The sequence below is a fragment of the Sturnus vulgaris genome, chromosome 9 (genome assembly GCF_052056855.1).
Source record: "Sturnus vulgaris isolate bStuVul1 chromosome 9, bStuVul1.hap1, whole genome shotgun sequence".
NCBI classification, from domain to species: Eukaryota; Metazoa; Chordata; class Aves; order Passeriformes; family Sturnidae; genus Sturnus; species Sturnus vulgaris.
The window spans coordinates 20,219,060-20,238,172 of record NC_142251.1 but is presented as its reverse complement, the minus strand read 5'-3'; the positions used below and the strand labels follow the sequence as shown (position 1 = coordinate 20,238,172).

The window sequence follows — 19,113 nt, the reverse complement described above, 5'->3', positions numbered from 1 at the left end:
GTAATTAGTTTTGTTCTCTATAAGCCTTTTCAAGACACTGGATGAAATAAAATTATGATCAAGACTAATGATGGACATGGGTCAAGATGCCTTTCTGTCATGAAATGGAATGTTATGAAAAGGTTTCCCTCCATTATTAGTTTAGGAAAGAAGAATCAAGTCAAAAAACAGGACAAAAAAATGAAGGAGAAGGTAGCAGCAGCAGGCAGAGAAAGACCACTTCATCTCTTCCAGGTTTTGCTAGAAAATGCCTTTCCCTCTCTCAGCATCACCTTTCATTACCCCTACTCCCAGATTATGTTAAAATAATTACTGAGGTTGGTCTTTAAACCCACAGCAGCTAAACCACTTTAGCATGGGGTGAATTTAAAACAGGTTTCTTATAATTTGTGCCCAGAGACATCATTATGCAAGTGCCATGCATAACAGTCAGGCTAAATGGTGAAACTAAAAGGAAAAGAAAGGAAATCACTCATGGACATGCCTGGGAATCAACACAATCATTTTCTCTGAAGCAATTCAGCCATATTGTGAAAATATATGCTTGGACCATTTAAAAAATTTATATTATTTACTCAATAGACTGTAACATGTCTGAAACTTACTGCAGTGTTTATTCAATAGACCAGCTCTGTATTTTCAGTCTATCATGTCAAAATGCATTTGAGCAATTATAAAAGGACCCATTTTACTCAGTGTACCGTAGTGGCTCCTCTGGAGCCTGTTGTGTTGTACAGCATACAGCAGCAGGTTGCAATTCCAGCATTAATGCAGCAAACTCATGGCGTGCCCTTTCAGGAAGATCCAAGTAAACACTGATTCCTTTCTAACCACTCAGGTGCCTGCATGGACAAGGAGATTGTTCCAAGCAGCATTATGTTATGCCAAGATTCTGTCTCTTTCCTTAAAATGAGAATTGCCTTCTGGATGTCAGCAGGCCAGTGGGATTTAATGGTACACTCCAAATTTCACTGGAGGATTGTATGGATAAACTAATACGAAAAAACCAAAATTTCCTCCAGTTCTCTGGTAACCCCTGTCTGTTTGCTTGAAAATCTCGCTTCTTCTGGTGCATCTGTGAATATCTCCTTGACATTATCTCAAGCCCACAAATTTAGTGTTTGTTAAATATCACACACTTGTCTTTGTCTTGCATCAATTCTTGCCCATGTTTCCCTGAGAGGAGATCTGTATGTCTGTGGTGAGCCAAAAAGGAAGGTGAAGCAGCAAGTTGGAGTGTCCTGGGAAAGCCTGAAGTGCAAGGCTTTACTTCTCAGACCAGAAGCCTCTCTCCAGGCTGCATGAGGGAGGAGCATTTCTGTAAACAGCAGTCTCTAAAGGCTGCAAGTGTTTTTACCTCTGCCTGCTTTCCCACAGCATGAAAACCCTGCTCCTGAGTTACCTACCTCAGACCTTTGACAGGACAAGGACTCTGTATTACCTTTGAAAACACTTCCATAGTTAAAACATGGTCCAGAATCTCAGCTACTGCATGTTTGTTTTAGGACTGGAAATATTTAATATTATCTTCTCTGTATTTCCTTACTTTCATGAAACAAAACTGATTAATTGTAGGATTTTTTTTATTTCTATATTTTATTGTTTTAGTTCCTTCAAAGCTGCTGGCATTGCTGAGGCATTAACACCAGGAAGAGGGGAGTTTGAATATGCAAATTTTACTCCCTTAATTAAAAGCAGGAGCACTTGATTACACTGCTGAGCCCCAGAGCTGCAGTAATATGTAAACAAAGGTTACATGCTCAGAAAGGAAAATTGAGCCCTAAGTCACAGTTTTGTGTTAGACTTCTGTTAGTTTTTTGTTAACATGAAGCCCAGTGCTAAATTTAATTCTTTATTCTTAGATTGAAGTACATGCTCTTCCAGAAGCATGCTTTGTGGTTATTTTCTTTGGGTTTGGAATTGTTTTCTTCTCCTTTTGTATTTGCTCTTCTGACTTGGAATGTCCTTGTTTCCTGGCTGGTAGCAATAAAGCAATTAAGAGCAGGTGTAGCTTGAAGAATGTGATGCAGCATCTAGAAAAAGTGATTAACAGGAAAAATAAGCCACAGGTTTTAATTTGTTTCTTAATTGTCATCCAGGTGTGGCCTTAGTCCTTCAAAATCGTGAGGATGGTGGGCTTCTGTTGACTCCAGGAGTCATGAGGACTGGCTGCTGGACCTAGGAATAATTTGGTAAGACTTTGTCTCTCCCTGTCTTAGCACTGTGGTCCTTAGTCCCCCTCAGTTATCCTGGTACGACTGTCCTTGGTAAGTTGGGTCCTACAGATCACCTGTCCACGAGAAAAACCAAAAGACAAGCACAGCACCCCAGTACTGTGTGCTTTCTCTAAAGCAGCTGATTTCAATCATCTAATTCTTTGCACAGTTCCATAAAGAGTGCTGGTGTGACTTGGAGCCTTGAGGTGAAGGAGGGGAAAAAAGGCTGGGGAAGAGATGTGCTGAGGAGCAAGAATTTCTTAGCCTGGCTATGCCAATGCCATGAGCATGTGTTGTTGTAGACAGACCTTCTCTGACAAAGACAGTAATGTTACATTTTAGATTTTCTAAGCATAAAACAGGGTGGCAATGCAGGAGATTCCCTTTCCTTACATGGGTAAGTCTGACTGAGCTAAGTTCCCTTTTGACCAGTCTTAACAAATAAGAGCAATCCTGAAACAGATATGGGGATGAAAAGACACCAGATACTTTACACCGGTGTGGTTCTGACAAACCCACACTTCTCTGGGTGCTTCCTTCAGAAGCCGTGTGTATGGTGCACTGTAAGTGTGATACTCTACTCTTTCATGCAGGTAGATGGGCTTTGCAAGGCCAAGGTGGCTCTACATGCTGCTAGCCAGCACATAATAGGACCAGGTTTAAATAAGGAGCTCTGGGATTTTCTGAGGTTATGGTGTGGTGTGGCCTGTTAACATTTTTTAAAAGAATATTGCAGAGAATTATGTTTTGATTGTGTTCTTTAATACTTTGGGGTCTTGGATGCTCACTATGTATAGGCTTTTGCTGATGTGAAAGGTATGCAGCAAATTTTAGTATCTGCACAAATGATCCCCCAGAAATAGCCAAGGCTGCAGCCCATATGTGACATTTTCAGTTTGTAGATTCCACTAACTCCTTTCACTGAAAGGTGCAATTCAGGCCCCCTCTCCACATACAGCCTCTAATTGATGGGAAGCAACTAACTACAAAAGAAAACTTGTAAAATAAATTGCCACAAACTCCACAGGTCCAGTGAAAGCATAGCTGGCAGGACCCAAGGCAGATCACAACTGCACAAGTGCTGATCAGACTACAGCCTTGGGTGAGATTTATTGTCATTAAGAAAGACAATTTTGATCAAACTCCATTGAATCAAGGTATGTATTCACCTACTCCACATACTGACCCCAGCATAAACACTGAAATTGCTGCTCTCTGGTCTGTGACACTGAGATTTTGCATTGCCTGGAAAACTAATATCTGCATTTTGCCTTAATTTGGCACGGTGCTTAAAACACAGCATAATACAGAAACTGGATTATTAACAGGAAGCAATGCACTTCCTGAAGATGAACTAGAACCCAAACACCAAGGGCAAGTTTGTGTTATCAAGGTCAAGTGTGTTGTTTTGTCAGCTCCTGCATCCATCCCATCACCATCACCATTTCAGCCACACACATGTGGATCTTTCATTACCACTAATGGGCAATACATGCACATAGATCTCAGACTAATACTGGTGGGAATTACATGTACGTAATGCAACACTCATTAGCATTAATGAGGGTTCTGCTGTGGATGTCTAATGATCATTAATGGGAATTACATATGTGTGTTTCTCATTACCATTAGTGGCACGTGCATCTCTCATTAATATTGATGGAAAATGCAGGAAGCCATATCTCCCATTAATATTAGGAGGAAAGTTGCACTCACTGCAAGGAAAAGGCTATTCCTGACACCTCCTCAATGAAGAAGTTTGAGCTGCTGTTAATTCTGTTCCAAAACAAATTCAGTTTCTGTTGTCTTTCAGTGAATTATCCCTGACTTTGGCTACCAGGCAGGGGTTTTGTTCCCACGTGAATGAAGGAGTTGTGCAAAAGCCCAAACATTCTTTTCTTTGGAACCAGACAGCATGTCATCTCTGTGGGCTTTGTTAAGCAAAGGTATTTCTGAATTGCTGCTGTTTCAAAGAAAAGTCTGTATATGCTTTTCACAGTGTAGGGTGGCACACACCAGCTGCTGAGTTACTGCCATAGGCACACCAAATTTATTATAAGTTCTTGTCATTGTAACTCCATTTTACATCATGCACTAATGCAGTATTGTGCTAAACTCTGACATGGTTCCTGATGAATGTAGTGGAGACTAAAGGCCACAGCCTCCCCTCAGAGTAAAAACCAGTATGAATTTACTACAGGATGAAGCTTTATATCCTTCCAGTTACAAAGGCATTAAACTTCAGTGACCCTTTCAAAAACGTGCTCTCATTCCTGCCAAATGGTTTCCATGGGCTTTGCTGTAGGACTGTGGTTTGAGTCTCCTTTAGGACACGTGCCAGGACTGCTGGCTACTGTCAGTGCCAGCTGAGGGATCCACGTGGCAGGGCAGCCAAGGGCTTTGCTTCTGGGGAGGTTTTCCCCTCTCCCTTCCAAGGGCCAGCACTGCTTGGGTAGGTGCTGAGGAGCAAGGCTGTCCGTGTGGTGTGAGCAGTGGAGACCAGACAGAGCTAAGGAAGAATGCTGATCTCCCTATCTGTGATGTATATGGAAATACAGGCAAGTGATTGCATCAAGTCCTGAACTGGGAATCAAGTGATTTACTATCAGTTCTCACCTTCATATCTTACAATTATTGTATTTCCAGGACAAATTCTACCTTTTCTCTTCTTTAGTATACCTGCCACCTTGTACACAGGAATTATAACCTGAAACAGGATCTCTAAATGCCACTGCAAGGGCTCAGCTACAGTTAATACAAACAAAAACAACCCCATCAGATATAAGCTATTTAAAACAGAGAGCAGTATATTTAGTTTTAAAAGTGCCCTTTGGTAAGATAGTCTTATTGCTTTTCTCATTACTGTGCAGAATTAGAATAACCATTGCCCATGCAAATTAGTTACAAGAAACAATATTTGCAAATAGCAGATGAAAATTAAAGGATTATATTTGGCAAACACGGCTGCTAGATCAGATTCCCTAAGGCTGGGGGAGGTACAGATCCCACCTTCTGTGCTGCACAGAAATACCTCAGTGCAGGGAATGGCAGGCTGTGCCACTGAAGCTGTTGGGCCATTCCAGGAGCCTTCTGGAGAGAGGCAGCAGGAGTGTTAGAGCAGTTTGCAATTCTCACAAGAGCTGTGCAAGGTGCCCAGTGTGAGCCTTTCACCTGCCCTAGCTGTGCCCCCTTGGCAGAACCTGGTGCACACTCCATTATCACACATTGGTGATGTGAGGATGGAGGATGTGTTGTTGCTTTCTTTACAAGCAGATGTTTTATTGCTGGGCTCCTTGGCCACAGCCCCTATATGAGCTCTGTATGAAACCAGCTTCAACTCATGTGAAAATAACAACCAATTCAGAGAGAGCTGGCATAATGCATAAAATTGTTTACTAGCCCAGACATTCAGACTCGCATATAAGCTTACATAAGGTGCACACACTTATCCACACTCATGTACACCCATCCTGGAAAGTATAATGCAGGAAAGGTGATTCTAGTGTTAATCTAGTCTAGGATGACAGATGTTAGAAGACATCAAGGAAAATCACAATAATAGTATTCTGTCTGGCTACAGCAGCATTAAAGATTCTAATCTGTAACTACAGCTTTCACTTATAATTCAGACTTTAGCTGCTAAACAAACTAAATAATTTATCAAGTACAATATGTTCTCACTTTGCAGCTTGCAAAAACTGCAGCCATACCTTTATTTCAAAGAGTCACCAAATGGTGGAAATGTCAAGCTCTTCCTTAAAGTGCATCTTCCTCAATTCCCTTGGTAGATAGCACTGATTTTTTTTTTCCTGAATATGTTTTATTGTTTTTCTACTTTTCATCAGGGTGGGGTTGCCATGGCAATAAAGTAGGATGTCTTGCTGGATTTCACCTTTGCTGTCTTGCTTCATATGGTTCTCTCTCCTCAGAGCAAACATGGTGGACGCAATGCACATACAGATGTCTGATTTCAGATTTCTTCCTCGAGTGTGCTTGGCAGCTGCTCTCCTGAGACAGGCAAAGCAGCACTTTGCAAGCAGCACTTCACTTTACATTCATCTTCCCCCTCTCTAGTGGCCACCATCACGTCTCCCTTGCTTTGTGAGCTCTCTTTTAAGATGGACAAAGCTTTTCATGAAAGACTTGCTTCCAGTGTAAACAAAAACTTTTGCTTAAGCATTTCAATTAACCAAATGACCAAATCAATTCTCCTCTCAAAGGTAGTTGAGGTAAAATGGGCAAAATATGCTGCAATAGATATAAGCACCCATTACATATCCCAGCAATCTTCCCAGAGTTAGCCCAGTTACTGGATTTAAAAGGTTGAGTTTAGGTTGTGATGCTATGCAAGTGAACAGGGTCTCACCTTTCCCTGTGTCAGTGTTTATTGCCATACCAGTTTTCCCATTTAGATTTCTCCCAGGAAGAAAAAGTTCAAAAATTAAATCACTCCCTGGGTTGAAGAGTTTTCATTTTATGTATCTTTTCCACATCCTTCAAAACTAGATTATAAATCTGTTATCTATATCTGAATTTCACAGTGGTAGCATCTCAAAAACCCAAGTGAAAAGGATGGTAAATGCAGACTGAAGTGACAGTTCTTCAATGAACATTGCAGATCAGCTCTTCTCTCCTTGTGGAGTACCATCATTGGAAATAGCTGAAATTTAAGGATACAATAATCAATAATACATCTCATGCCACAAAATAATCACTAATATCACAAGTATTTAAAACTCCATATCCAGTAGCTATATATCACAAAAGAATTTTTAAAATACGTGGCATTTTTAATAGGATGAGATTTTTTTCCCTTTGATGTTTGGATTCCTGTTTGCAATTCTACCAAAGTAAAATAGGGATGTGCTACATGAACTCCTGTGGATTAGCCATGATGCCTTTCTTTGCCACTTTCCAATACACTGCTTGTAATGGCCAAGCTGAGAAAATGTTTCCCACTTTCCAGGTCAATCTTCTGCTTTCCTCCTTTCTGCCTTACTCACTAGAGTAGCATTAAGTTTCTCTTTGATTTTGCTAACATTGCCTTGGCAGAACATCAGTGTCATTTTAAAGTATCATTACAATATTTGTTCTGACTCTGTTGGTCTCTGCCTGCCAGTCCCATTTTTTTCTTGGAAAGATTCTACTAGCATAATTATTATTCAAACATTCTAACACCCCAGATACGTGGGCATTGTCTCACTTTCCCATTTAGTTAATGTCATAAGAAACTTACAATCTGGGTAGAAGCCAAAAAATAACACTTGTATATCAAGACAGATAAGAAGAGTGCTTGGAGACTACATGGCTTCTGCATGCTAAGCAGCTGTGATGTGAAGCAGCAGCACTGTGATAGTGTCTCTTACTTTTGGTGCATTATAATAAAGGAGATTGGAGAGGAACCTCCAGCAGCTGTTCCTTCAGAAGCTCTTCCATGGGATGGAGTACAGCAAAGACTGTGAAGTTGCTTCTCTGAAAGTCTTGTGGTTGGTGTAAGACATTGGCTTGTCAGATAAATGGGTGGTAGGAATTGATTTCTTAGCAAAGATACTCAGAAGAGTGAAGAAAAATCTTCTGTGATGTCATGAGAAGGTTTATTATTTTGCTGATCTGTTTCCAGCCGGGCAGTAATGGCTTGCTAACAAAAGGCTCACTGCTGCTATCATGACGAGGACAATCAGTATTTTAGAAGACAGACTCTATTTCTTCCCCAAATACTCCTGTGCATGACATATCACAGCTACAGGGATATCTGTGGCTGCAGAGCAAGCTGTGCCTTGGCTGCTTCTCTCCAGGCTCTTTTTCAGGACAGAGGCCACACTTCTGCTACTTTGGACAGGACCAAGCCATCTTAAACCAAACCTCAGCCCAGCTTGTCAAAGCACGAGGCGCAGCTTCAGCTGGCACCAGCAGGCCTTTCCTCAGGCCAGTTGTCACAGTGCCTCATTTTAGTGACCTAAAAGCAGGTTCTGCACAAAAAAAAACCTTCAGTGTTCATTCTGTCACCTGAGATGTGTGGCATGTGTATGTCCTAGAAAGCTGTGCTACATCTGCTGACTTGCTGCTATTTTAGGAATGCACCAAACCCTAGGAAATATGTGAAAAGAAAAAAATCAGAATGTTTTTAAAGGTATTTACATTGCTTAGCATTTTTATCAGGAAGATTTCAAAGTATTTTGTGTGACTATTACTATTATCCCCAGATTATAGCTGGCAGGACTCAGATAACATACAGATCAGCTATTTCCTCAAATCCATGGGAGAGTTAAGTGATGAAATTAGAAATGGGATCCCCCCCCTCTTGGCTTTCTGTTCCATGTTGTAACTATCACATATCTCCATGTCATGTACATTTCTGATATTTACAATTTAATTCAGCTGCAGTCCCTGCCATTTAATTCAGTGACAATATGTGCATGTGCAGGAGTGGGAAGCCCTATTTTTTTGGGCAGGCTGTGTGTGCTGTTTATAGTCTAAAAAGCATGTAGTGTGAAAATCTGATGGCTCTGGAAAATATCTTCCTGGACATTTTGCTGAGCCTGCCAAGAAAACTGATAATTAACAAAAGTAATTTTTGTGACAGAAACAAAAAGGCTGAGCATATGCTTTGCTTATAGTCCTATACCATTTCTCTGGAAGAAAAATGGAACTTCAACCAGCATTGAGAAGCAATAGAACTGAAAATATAGTTCATTATTTGCCATGTTTAGCTTGAATAAAAATATAATTCAGTTTTTATTCTCAACTGCATTATTAGAAACATCTAAACATTTGATTAACAAGTTTTTCTAGGCCCAAGGACATCTGGCTGAGTCGAGGTGCTGAAGCATGTTATGGTTGGTATTCCCTGTGTCAGTATATGAACTCTACTTATAGTTGGTTCAAACAATGTAAAAAAAATAGAAAACTGCCTCAAATGTTATTATTCTGGAGAGAAAAGTCAACTGAGGATGATTCCTAACTGCTGCTGAGTAAAAATATTTCATAGGCTTCACTGTTGTACAATCAAGCCAGTGCAATGCAACAGTGCAACTGCAATAAGGATGGACTACACAGAGGTGTTTGATATGTATGTATGTGAACACACTTATGAAAAATACTTTATTGTAGCACTTCAAAAAGTCTTGCAGGCCAGTGAAATGCCTTATAATAGCAATAGTAATAGCAATGCTAATGGAATATTGGCACACATAATCGTTTCTGTATGTTAAGATGGTAAAGTTATTCACAACTTTGATGTAAACAGCAGGTTTCTTTAAGATCTACATTCACTGTGTTTTTACTTGGCAACAGGAGTACAAACAACTCTTGTCTGGGGTAGGGAAATGACAATACTCAGTCACCCTTGAATTCACGTACTGCTGAGATGCCCAGTAAGCCTGTTAATTGGTAGTGGTCACTTGTGGCAGGAGCAGCAGTAGCCTGGGAAGCAGAGCAAGCCCTGTGACCTCCTTTTTCCAGCTGCTACAAACAACTGTCTATTTAGGAGGATAATTCCAACTTCTTCCTGCTGACCTGGGCAGGATTCAAGTTACTGTCCTAAAAGGAAAAGCCTGGCAAGGGTCATGAAAAACTTTGAATGCATTTATTTTTGGGGCACTCAAGCAGAGGGCAAGCAGAGATAAGTAAGACTTTGAATAACAGAAGATCACCACTCTTCAAACAAACAGTGACTATCTGACCTATAATTGAAGATAGCTCGTGGTATCTTATTTCTTGTATTACAGTACCTACATGTAGTCAAAGAGGCAAAGGAATTCTGGTATCAGCACAATTCATATGATAATGAACCAGAGCTCTTTCAGTTGAGAACTGAGGTACATTTTGTCTGTGCAACTGGATGAGAACCATTGCAGTACACGTGGCTGTTATTCTTCAGCTGTGTGATGTTTTTAATATTAACCATTGTCTTTATTTCTCCATGTGAGTAGTTTCCAGAAGAGGACTACAATATTAACAATCTTGAAGAGTTGAGAAAATTTTGACATGAACATTCTTTAATTACCTCGCCAAACAGAATCAATAAGGAAATATCTGTCGTCTCGAAAATGGTTCTGATAAATTGAATAGAGTATTCATACGTGTTTATCAAACAGTCCAGATCAGAATACTCTTGTTTTCAGAAATTAGATGCAATATGGCTTAAAACAGCAAGAAAAAAATTCCTTTCTGATTAAAAAATACTGTGAAGGGCAAGTCAGCCACTGATTTCAATGTTCATTTTAGAAACACTCTGTGTGAATATAACAGTAATACAAATCTGAAGGATTTAAATCCTGTTTAGGATGAGATAAACCCACAGTTCTTAACAACCACACTGCTCAACCTGAGACAGAGCAGGATTTTATTGCCACTTTCAGAAAGGCTAGAAGCTCTTTCTGGAAACAGGAACCAGTTATTGTCATCACTGCAAACACTAAGAGATATCAGTGAGGACTGTAACTTCAGCCAAGCACCTCAGAACAAAATCAGAAAAACTCTTTAGTAAGATTCAGCATTAATGCAAAAGCTTCTGGTTATAAAATAGTGAGAAGGGAAAAAAGACATGCTGTATAGGTGAAATCTCAGTAGACTGATTCAGTTTTTTCCATGAAGCATTAGCAAGGTTTTAAATAGCTGCAACCTGCATATTAAAAATGCCCATGTGTATAATACATGAACAAGGGCACCTTGGCTGAATACATTATGGAACAGAACTGTCATCTTTACCCCCTTCACAACCACACTTTTGCTTGCTTATGTGAATAGTCAAGAATAGTGATGAGCATTTATCAAAAGTTAAATTAGGCAGTCAATCAATAAATTAAGACTCTCTTTTTTTAAAAAAATAAGCATTCTTCCACCACTTTCTTTCTCTCCACCACTTTCTAAAATCAGGCCATTTCTCTGCAGCTCTTTATTTAGACACAAAGCCTGGAAAATGATCATGTTTTATCTGCAGACTGACAGGAGTTTTTGTGATTCATTCACCTGCTGCTCCAGCAAAGACATAATCCCATCTTCATTTATCTACCTAAGAGACAATTCAGATCCCGGAAAGAATGTCTGCTACAAAAAGGAATCTGCTACATCTGCTGTGCTTGATATATATGAGAAGTGTGGCAAAAATCTCTCTGCAGCTGTTTGTCTTTGTATTTAGCATGGGAGTGTAATAATGCACTTGTAGGGCAGGAGTGATTTGCCAAATATTTCAACAAGATATGCAGATTTTATGCTGTGCTATTCCAAAAAAAAAAGAAATACTGATTTTGACAAGCCCTATATTCCTGACCCATAAGCCAATTTCAAGAAGCAAAGGCACAGTATTTTTTGATCAAAGTAGTTTGACTTTGTCCCCTTAAGTATTGTTTCTCTGTGTAGCCATTCTGTTGCAGCTTTCAGTAGTAGAACTGGCAATTCTGCTTTTTAGTGATGCACTCTCTAATGACGTAGGGGAAAAAAGAGTACAAGTTTTCTGGTCGAGGTAGCTCTTGTCTGTGCTACTGGTTTTTAGTTCTCAAGTGAGTGGAACAATGTATAGCTCCAAGAGATGAAGCTTCTGAATTGCTGTTATCAGTAAGAACTTGCTGAGAAAATGAAGTGCATGCCTACACTTCTATTTCATAGCCCATGGAAATTAACACCATTTTAGGCCCTGCATGCAGGCCTTTACAGATACCTGGAATGTATTTTTTCCATCTGACTCATGTCTCTGTGAGTCATTTATTGGGCTTTCATATGCAGAGGTATTTTTAAGGCTATTTATGATGCTTCTTTCAGTATATTTAAACCCTCCGTTTTAACAGGGCTTCATCACACAAGGAAAATAAGTTTCTTCTGGACAATAATTTACAATTCTAGAAATTACAATGATGTTCAGAAGATGGAAATCCCTTCCTATTGTAACCACAAGCAATTTTTAAGAGCAGACTCTTATTTATTACATTTCATCATAAGTGAAGAAATCTGGTTTGCCCCTTCTTGTGTGACCTGGACAAATCACATAATTTTGGCAACCTTCAGCATTCCTATGGCCCTAGAGCTGGACAAGAGTCCAGGATGAAGCAGGGGCAGGGCAGAGCCCTCATCCCTTTGCAGGCTATGCTGCACTGGCTGGAGGGCAGAGCCACAGAGGTCATCAGCAAAACCTTGGCAATCGACCCCTTACCTGGGAACAAACAGCAGCACTGCAGGGAAAAACAAAAGGTGCAAAAGCATTAAAATGGCAGAGCTACTTCCTTTGCTGAAAGAGAAAAAAAAAAACAACCCACCACACAAAGGCATTGGCAAATAAAGGACTCGGGGTTTATGGTTATCTCCAGTGGAGATTTCATTGGTTTTGTGTTTTGCACCATCTTACTACACTAAGGGCAAGAAATTAAATTTCCTTTCTTCTCCCAAGACTGTTTGCAAGTTGTTTCCCCGTCAATATGTATTCCTTGAAAATTGCTGCCAAATGTTGAAGGTGATAAAACAAAGCAATCAATTCCTGTTTAAAATGATCAGATAATAGTTAGCAAAAAAAAAATTCTTTCTGTCTGCCTTTTCAAACCCCTATTGAGATAAAAGGGGTTTGTTTGTGAAAAAATCAGCAACCTCCAAGACACAGCATTTTTGTGGGAAGGTTGGGATGGTCTTTTCAGGGCTTTCTCTTTATTTTGAAAATTTTTAGAGATATAGATTTAAACAGACCAAAGAGAGGGATGAGACACCCTAAAAGAAAAGGATGAAACAATATTTAAATGATGTGTGATTTCATTCTCGCCTGAGGGCAGGCTGAATTCATCAAGAGAGTCCCTCAGGATATTTCACAGTGTGGTGGTACACAGGCTGCTTCCCTGACAGGTCATTACTGCTCATCATGCTGGGATCTGGTACACAGCAGGCTGGTGGCTGCTGTACCTGCCTTGCTCTCAGGTAGTCCCTGTCAACAGAAGTCAAGGACTCTGTCTTTGGCATCCCAGATGTCCAAGCAGACTCTCAAGATGAGTGATTGATTTCCACTACAGGACAGAGCTGTCGGCAAAAGTTATCTTCAATTCAGAAGGTTTGTGGACAGGCTCCTTGGAAACTGAGGTGCAGAACACAGTCAGCTTGTGGGGCTGGCTTCTTGAAGAGCTCCTTTCTGACTCCATGTACAGCAGCAGCCTCTGAGCAACTGAAATAAATCCATTAAAAAGCAGGAGAGAGTATAACAACACGTACAGAACAATAGGAGGGCTGAATGAAAAATACATATTAGAGGTGCTTTAGAATGAATGAAACTGCAAGGAAAAATACTTTGTTAGTGGGTGCAGTGCAGGCATACCTCTCAGCCAGCAGAAATGCCTTTCTGTGTTGTATGGTGTATCTCAGATGAGAAAATCTGAGCTTGATATGAGAGTTTTACGTGGCTGCATTGAAGCCCAGGCTGGCTCCTCTGGACTTGCAGGTGTCCCTGCCCTGGAGAAAGAAAATTATCATCTGACCTTGGCCCACATTCTGCCCAGTCAAGTAGCAAAGCAATAGTAGAATAAAAAACCTGGGTGCTTGAAGATAGATTGGGCTGAGTTTGGTGATCCAAGACCTTTATCTAATCAGGCCTCCAGGAGTTTGCATTACTTCTGCAAACTGTTGGTGAATAAAGGTTTTTTAGTAGTAGCTGATGTTTATAATGATTTTGAGAGCAAATCACCAAAATTTTCTGCTTTATAGCTAGTGCAGCTGTGAAAGTTTTAGGGAGACATGGAAAATGGGAAATTCAGTGTTACTTCTGTCCAGCAAAATTCCATTCAGCCTTCCAAAGGCAGGCAAAATTTTAGGGTTTTCAGGCATGAAGGTTATTTAGGTCTGTTTGCATTTAGATTCAGAACCTGAAAAATTAGTTTCCTGGCAGTACTACTCCTCTCTTAAAGCTAAAATACCAGTTTGTAATAATAACAGATACATGCAGGGCATGCCCATGCAATGAGAGAAAAGCTTAAATATTCAATTTTTATGCTAGATTAAAAAATTTTGACTCTTAGCCAGTTAAAATAATTTTTCAAATCCACTGTGTTCTTTCTATAACTTTTTTGATTACGTGGACACTGAAATCACTTTTTGAAATATGGTAAGAGAAAACATTATTTAGCATTAGAGTGGGAGGTATAATCTGTTGCCTTATTGTCCTTATTTTAAATCTGAATGAACATTTTTTTATTATAGTGGAATAGAAAAATGTAGGAATCAATAAATAGTGTTTCAGTATGAGCTAGCAGAATTGAGGAAGTGCAGTTGGGGATAGAAAATGGCTAGAGGCTGCTTTGTAGGTTTTTTTACTAAGCTACAGTGTGAAATCTTCACCTATGTACTTTTCCTTTCTTCCTTTCTTTCTTCTTTCTTAGAAATAACTTCAGTCAGTTTATTGATTTGTTTTTACCCCAGATTTTTAAGTTGTAGAAGTTGTTGTGGCTCCTGGTTTCGCCAAATACGTGTCACCTTGACAGCACTTGTAGGCTTGAATCAGCTACCCTGCACGTTTGGAAAAGTCCTTACTTTATGAAGGTCCTGCCAGATCACTGAATGGGAACATCAGGAACCAAGGCTATCTCACTCCAGCTCTTTGCAACACAAAACTGTACATTGATGTTTTATGTAAGGTTTAATAAGAGCTTCTTCTTTAAGCACTTGTGTTTTTAAGCCAAAAACATATAATATGACAAATAGGAGACAGAGTGTGGAGGACATGTGCACTTGACTAATCAATGCATGCTCATTCTCTGTTTGATCTGCATTACAGAATTTAATCCTGCTTCTTTGTGGATACAGATGGCCCCTTTGCACTGCAGCCAGCCTTGGTTTTTCCACTTGAAGACAGAAAACAGTGGATGGCCACGTGGGAGTACATGGGTGATGGCTAAAAAGCTAAAATTTCTTCATTTGCTCACATGGCAGTAACATAATGGAAGTAAATAGATGAAAGACTAATAATTCTAGAATAGAGCTAAATTTAATACTATATATACAAAAAGCAGCCAGTAAATGTAAATATGCTGTCATATCATAGCAGGAAATGAGACTTCTCTGCCTCAGCTTCCCCATCTATAAGTGGAGCTGGTCCACAAAGTTTCTTGGCAGCCAAAAATTTTAAACTCAGTCATAGATCAGGGAACCTTTCTTACAGGAGAATATTCCTAATTTAAAATGGTTTCTAGTCAAGACACTTTCCTTTATGCTCATCTGTTTTAGAAATGTCCCATTATTTCTAATTTCTGTATTGCACTATTGTCTCAGCCCACTCTCTGAAGTTCCTCTCCCAACACAGTTCTAGTTACCCTGCCACCCTTGCTCAGTGCTCAGCTGCAGTACATGATCCTCATGGATGTTCCCCATCAGTCACATTGTTCTGTGCTTAAACATTTGCATTGTTTCTTGGGCTTTTTTCCCTAAGCTCAATGCCTCACCATCTATCATGGCCCTTCTTTTATAGCTTGTCAGCCAATTTAAAATCCATTGGCAGTGCTCATTTCTAACCCAACTGGGTTTAATTTTTCAAGTACCATTTCTGAGGCATTGCATCTGCTGTCTACTGATACTGGATACAAGATCCAAAATTGCTCAGGGTTACAAATTTGTGACCCCCCACTGTAGTCAGCCTGTGCTCCAACACGTATGTCTGGGATCATAATTTCACTCATTGCTGTTTATTGCTCATGTTTCTGCTGTCAGCTGCTTACTTCCCTTAAAAAAAAAACCCAAAACCTCACTTCTGTTATTTTCCTAGGGAATGTAATGTGGTTTACCAGATGATCATTTCCACGATTACTCTTTATTAATCTTCTAAAGTTCAGTGCCATACAGCCATCTGGTGTTTCATTAGTTCTGCAAAAGCCCTAACCTACAAAGAAAAAAAAAATACTCACATGGCTAATTTTAAGTATGTTAATCCTAATGATGCAGAGAAGACTGCTCATATTTTTTGACAGAGGCATATATGCTCAAAAGATTTCTGTGGCTAATCGTATAAAGTAATTAGCATGAACACTGCAATGCACTTCACACAGAAGTGCTAATGGGGCTGTATTAAGATTTTCCATGAATTTCTTTATAGCTCTTTATCATTCACCTGGACATCAGATTTGTGACAATGTGAAGAGCAGTGTAAGTAGCCACCTGAAATATGTTGATGGATGTATGCTTTCAGGACATTTGGAATCAGATGCAGAATGTTCATCATTTCTTAATTAGCCATTTTGCTTTCTCTCTTCCACATTGGTGCTAGAGACCCACATAGGAGTACATTCAGTTTAGAATGATCATGATCTTTTTTTGGTCTTCCTTAAATAGCAGATTGTCTCTTTTAAGCTACTCAGCCTCACTAATATATGTGTAAACCCCCATCTTATTTCTTTTGTATTCTACAATTCATTTATTTCTGTCTAGAGAAGTGTTACTGCAAAGGAGCAGTTTTTTCATACCCCTTTTTCTGACTGTATCTGAGAAACACCTTTCAATTTGTTAATGCATTGCTTAGTTAAAAAACATCTGCCCTGCACCAGTTTTTGGAGTGCCATTATTTATGTGTGAACCATTTTGTGAAAGGCAGCTTGTTACTGCTTTATATCATAAATATCCTTTAAACACCTACTCTTTGAACTTCTAACTCATCAGTCTGGCATCTGAGATTCCCTTCTGTTAATTATAAAATACTGATCTTGCTCATTACCACCATAACAATAACACCTAGTTAGGCACAGTTTGCTTCTCTTGGCAAACAGCAATGTCTCATGTTTCAGTGCTTTCTGTCACTTAGCTTATTAAATCAGTTTGCACATAGCCAGCTTTGCACATGCCTCTGCAAAATCCTGAATGTTCTTTTGTAGGCTTCTGAATTCAGATTGGGTGATGTGGAATATGCAGGATGAATGTCACTCGTTGCCATTAACTTACAGATCTTACCCCAGCTCAAAATGCATTGTTGTGCCTTTTGCTGAGCAACAGAGGAGATTATCTTTTTGAGTATGGATCAGTAAAATAAGAAGAAATCAAGTATGTTTTCCCAGGACCTGTAGTAATTCTGCAATTGAATTTCCAGAAAGCCAGTAAATGGCTTAACTGCAACACTGCTCCTTCTGAAAAGATAAGGCCTCCAAGCCAGTCTTTAACTGATAGAAAATATTAATCAGACAAGGTAAAGGCAAATTCATCTACTCACCTCCAACTGATTTGAGTCATTCAGGGTTACTTTATCTGCTTTTATATAATTTATTTGTTATATTCATTTTCACACAAGAACAGCCTGGGAGAAAGGAAGATAACTTGACTATCCTGAACATAACTCGACCAGGAGAAACAGACTGGCCAAACTCTGGAGTTTGACTATGTACAGATATAAATAAGCAACAAATACCTCTTCCTCTAAAACAAAACCACAAAACATCCCCAGGAGGATCTTTCAGATTAAAAGATTTAAATTCCCACGATACTGTTATGCAATCACAGTCCAGATGAGAAATTATTACTGATAACAATAAGAGTTTGGTTGACATATATTAAATTTTCAGCTGGAAAGTTACATAGGTAGTTAGTAAGTTTGAAATAAACACTACAATGTGTTTCCTGATCTTCACAGGTCAGGAAAAAAACTGTATTTGTAAACTTCCTGATACTGAAAGGAAGTCGCTTTTAGAAAGCCCTTAAATTAAAAGCATTGTGAATTCATTTCAGGCTTAGCATTACAGTCCTGATGGACCAGGATGTTCTCTGGGATAAGCAAACATGGCATCTCCAGAAAGAAGAAACTTCAGCAGAGCTGACTCAGTTCAGGATCATTTAATGCAAAATCTCCATGCAATTTTCTTTTATTTAAACCATTATTAAGAAATATCCTTCAGCTTATCACATGTGAAGCATAAGCTTCCTTTGGTATTAACTTTGACACATGGGGGATTATATTAATATAGGTGATGGTACCTGTTAGTGAGCATTTGATTGCCCTCAATGCAGAAGGATTTACTCTTGTTATTGATTTGTTGGCTAATATATTGGTTGGAAATCCCCTGGTATTGCTGGTAGCTGCGTATTCTAAATTTTATTGGATTTGTGGGCAATTTTCCTCTGTCTTTAAACTTATGATCACTTTATAAAAAGAAGAACCCAAGAGTAAACTGAAAAACAATCTATGTTTTTATTTTGCTGAAAAGGAAAGCTGTCTTGTTTTGCTTTGTTTCTCGTTGTTGATTGCCTTTGTCTGGCTTTTGTCATGGTTACTCTTGAGACAGGCAACAAACTGAGAATACATTGCTACAGGAGGCAGCAAGAGAACAGCCATTACCTCTAATGGGCAAAAGGTCACCTGGGCAAATTTTGTTTCATGCAGAGGAGAGAAATCAAACCCACACACCCTTCAGATGCCACGAGTGTACGGGCTGTTGTGACTTCTTTTATAGCCCTGCTTTGCTCCTAATCATTTCCCTCTCGGTCCTTTAGGCAGGGGTTGATGGAAGCTGAGTTTAAGCCAGCCTGACCCCTGAGGGCAGAGTCCTGGCCATGCAGGCAGCCCCTGCCCAGTGACACAGCCCATGGTGGGACAGGGCCAGGGGTGTGCAGGGCTCTGTCCCCTCCCATGTGTCCCAGGGGTTTGCAGGACTCTGTCCCCTCCCGTGTGTCCCAGGGGTTTGCAGGACTCTGTCCTCTCCCGTGTGTCCCAGGGGTTTGCAGGACTCTGTCCTCTCCCGTGTGTCCCAGGGGTGTTCAGGGCTCTGTCCCCTCCCTGTGTCCCAGGGATGTTCAGGGCTCTGTCCCCTCCCTGTGTCCCAGGATGTTCAGGGCTCTGTCCCCTCCCTGTGTCCCAGGGGTGTTCAGGCTCTGTCCCCTCCCGTGTGTCCCAGGGGTGTTCAGGCTCTGTCCCCTCCCGTGTGTCCCAGGGGTGTTCAGGCTCTGTCCCCTCCCTGTGCCT

At 40.0% G+C, this 19,113-nt stretch overlaps 1 long non-coding RNA gene across 1 annotated transcript in view; it reads left to right on the top strand.

Annotated features, from left to right (window-relative positions):
* Nucleotides 1-18,744, top strand: part of LOC106858557 (uncharacterized) — a 220,236-nt gene extending 201,492 nt beyond the window's left edge. The window contains exons 8-9 of the long non-coding RNA XR_015805265.1: nt 2,100-2,192; nt 14,956-18,744. This is a non-coding gene — a long non-coding RNA (uncharacterized LOC106858557). The remainder of the gene's footprint in view (nt 1-2,099; nt 2,193-14,955) is intronic.
* Nucleotides 18,745-19,113: the final 369 nt, after the last annotated feature.